We start from the raw sequence: 4,107 nt of genomic DNA, 5'->3' as shown, positions 1-4,107 counted from the left end.
ACGTCATTTAGCGTGCGAACCTGGCTTCGCATAATCACTCTAAATCTCGCGAGCGATTTATTTATCCTCTCACGGAAAGAACGATTTTGCTGACATATTTAATAATTTAACTAGTTGCAGATTTGAAAATAATTTTATCGAAAATTATTTTCGATAAATTTTATGTGGAAAACATAAGCACGATAAATAATGCTGCAAAAAATTTTGATATTCTAACAATCATTATAAATTTTAGTTAATATATATACTTTTTAATTTTAGTACTACTACTAAATAAACATATATTTTACAATAATATAAATATTTATTCACAATTAAAAAATAATAGTTGAATTAATAGTTTTTATATCAAATAATTTATTATATATTTTAAATAATTTATCATATTTTTATATCAAATAAATCTATACATTTATATTTAGATATTTAGATATTTGTTTACAACTTTTCAAACATTTATTAAAATTTAATTATTTTTTCCAGTGTACATAAATTTTGATAGTCCAATAAAGTTTATTTTCAAATCTCTATCTAGCTAAATTTTTAAATATTTCAGCGAAACTATTCTTTCCATGTGAAGTGTTTTCGATGCAATTTTTCATCTGAGAGATAAGGTACTTTACATTTTTTTTCTTATACGTTGCGGTAATACTTGGCCGGAAATGTCGAGTCAGTTATTGAAATTATCCCGACCTCAGCAACCTTGCAACAAAAGAACACATGCGAAACAATATGCTTTCGTATGATTTCGGAACATTTTCAGCCATTTTATATCATGTAAGAAACTCATTAAAATTGAAGATAGCGTTTGTCCCCCTATTGTCTCTTTAGGAAGAGTAACAGCGAAAGTGAGTCGACAGAATGGAGATTCTCTTGCGAGAAGAACCTCGCTGTCATTTAGTGGCGAATCCTTTCGACGAATGAATGTATAATACGGCGTGAATTTCGTTATGCAACCGCGGAAAAAGAATCGCTTGATCCTATATATGTATATATATAGGTGGGCGAGCAGCCGTGAGAGACATCGAGGACGCCCATGACTCATCCGTGGTCTCGATTATGTGCACTTAAATGTGAATTGTAGCGACTTCCGATCATACCATTCCCGAGCCATCGCATCGATCGATTTTCTTTTACAGTAAATTGTCCATCAAGAATTTGCATTCCGATCCTCGGGTACTGTCAAGATTAATTTCCGCTCACTTTGCAGAATAAACGCACCTATACAGTGAGAGCAAAAAGTATTCGTACAAGAAAATTTGTTAGAAAAAGTCTTATTTGTAAAAAATAAACATTAATTAGCATTTTTATATGAATACATGAATACATTATGTTCTAACATAAACAAACGAGTTTCGCATGTATTTCTGATTTTAGAAGCTAAATTTCTCGACTGTACGAATATTTTTTGAGCATCCAAACGATACAATTTTTAATTTTTGATTTTTTTCGATATATTTTCTATAATTAATATACATCTTTTTGGTATATATAATTTGAAAAAACACAATCTATTTTATTCTTTATGAATAAATTATTAATTATCCAGCAAGAAATGATCGTTGATTAAATGTCGAATTGACGTCAAATTGATATTGAAATTATCATATCGATATCGATTCGACATTCAATTCAATGACTCATTTCTCACTGAATAATACATTTTAAAAGTAAAGTTTTTTTAAAAAATATTTTCTCTGTACAAATACTTTTTACATTCACTGTATATATCTACATACACTGTATATATCTACACTGTTAAACTGATGATCTCTGCGATGTATTCCAAAGAATTACGTCATGTCACTGACCGAAAAAATGTTCACATTATGTAGCCAATGCTATTTAATGATGACAAAGCGAAATAATATGTAGTTAAATTAGCAGTAACAGCTAATAATATATAATATTATGTGATGAGATTAATCGAGAATTTATCTAATAATATTTCGGTGTAGCTGAAGATATATACTTTATTTTATAAAATGCGCTGCTCCGTTAATTGCTGTAAAATGTTGAGCGGAACTTGATTCAAATGGCAGACCGCGGGACCGAAAGCTCGACCCACTGCACTCGATCTAATCACCAAGTGCTCTTGATGACGGTGATAGTGTGAAGGTTGTTCTAATTAATGTTAAATGACGTGAAACATTGCCGTGATTGAAACAAGAAACCTATCGCGCGGCGAATATATGTATATAATTAGCTCTCTCATTTACTGAAGTTTATCGATTAACGAAATGATCTTATTTGGTTTTGAGAATAAATTATATTTTAATAAATGCATTTTCATAAACTTCAAACTGTACTTACATAATATATTTATTATTTCTGACGCGTTACCTACTTGTTGATTTTTAATATTACGATTCGGGATTGTAAATCTTTCAATTGCGATTGTATAATAAAATAAACGCATTATTATTGTAACAAAATAAATAATAAATAATTAAATAACTCATTGTTAAATAATATATAAATAAATAATTTTATTAACGCGATTAATCTATAACATATTTGTGTGACATTAAAGGAACATAATGTGATAATGAGTCTCATTAAAACTTTTGTTATTAGTTTTATTTAATTTTTCAAATTTAATTACATTTAATGTTTAATCTATGCTATAAGTTTAAAAACACAAAAATGATAGATCTCTCCTTCCTTCACAATAAAACCTCCATTACTTTTCCTATTCTTATGCCGCTGATAAAGTCGTAATAAATAAAAATGTTAGAAAATAGATACAGATACATATCTGTATCTATTTTCTTGAAAGAATAGTAGAAGACTTTGGAGAAAATTCACGGACTATATTTTTTTCCTTTATTTTGGCTGCGGGTTTCAGTATGGTAAATTCGATGAGCGTTCACGTGTGTCTCCCTGTTTCGGTATGCCGGTCCCACCTGCTGTTTCCTGCTTCCTCTCACGTCCCTTTCATTCCCTTTCGACCGGCTCTTTCAATGGATTTAGGGGTCTGTCGCGCGACGCGTCAGCGCGAGGCACCTCCGCACGCAAAATACGTTCGGATCGAGGTGCGCATTAACGATTGTCTCTACAAATCTGAGCTTGCGAACGAAGGCGGAGAACGCGCGAGGAACCGCACCTCGATCGAGGAACAATGCTCGAAAGCGATCGAGGAACAATGCTCGAAAGCGATCTAAGAGACATCGAGCGGAAGAAGAGGAGACGCCGAGCCCAAGTGAGAAAGCCGGAGGATCGATAGTACCGCGCCTTGCTGTACCGCGAATTAAAAAAAGAAAAAAGAGGAAAAGAAGAAAAAGGAAAGGGTTAACGAAATGACGGAAGGGAAAGGAGGAAAACGATGTAACATCTGGACGTTACGGTTTCTTTTGCTATGTAGAAGAAGGTGAACGAACCGATGCGAACGATTCCTCGCTTCTCTCTCTCTCTCTCTCTCTCTCTCTCTTCTTCTTCTCTCTTTTTTCTTCTTATTTGCGATGCACTTCTCATCTTTCGGAACGCAGAAAATTGCTTCTTAACATGCTTAGACGCCGCGACGTATTGCTACATTGTTCACTTCGTTCGATCGCATCGTTTCGAGGTAGAGTTGAATCAGGCAGCCGTTTCGATATCCGTCGTCACCATTGTTGATAATCAACAGACCAGATAAGATTTGGTTCCATGGATTAGCGCGATTCAAAACGCATGCACCACCGTCTCGTAGCTGCGATGTCCTGTGAATCGATGCAAGGATTTACCGCTGGCTTTTACCGTTACGATATCTCTAACGGGATGCGGAGAGTACGACAGAAGGAACAAGGCAATTTCTCGCGCTTTCCAGATCGACCGCTCGTGGTTCCCAGCAGTTGCGACTGCTATTCGACACGGTAATCGCGGTGTTATATATCAAGTAACAATTGCAGGTATTCAGAGAGTCTTTATTCAGCTATTCTACCGAACTGCATACTGAATTTTACGTTTTGCCACGCGCTCCTTTCAGCATTTAAATTCATAATTATAAAGTCGAATTACACCCAATCATAATATTTCTATAAGACTGGATTGTAAAGTTACTTTAATTTTAAGCGAGATTTAAAACTCTCTCTCTCTCTCTCTCTCTCTCTCTCTCTCTCTCTCTCTACT

The sequence above is a fragment of the Atta cephalotes genome (assembly GCF_000143395.1).
Source record: "Atta cephalotes unplaced genomic scaffold scaffold00025, whole genome shotgun sequence".
In the NCBI taxonomy this organism is placed as follows: domain Eukaryota; kingdom Metazoa; phylum Arthropoda; class Insecta; order Hymenoptera; family Formicidae; genus Atta; species Atta cephalotes.
The sequence above is the reverse complement of the archived record's forward strand: the minus strand, read 5'-3'. Positions refer to the sequence as shown.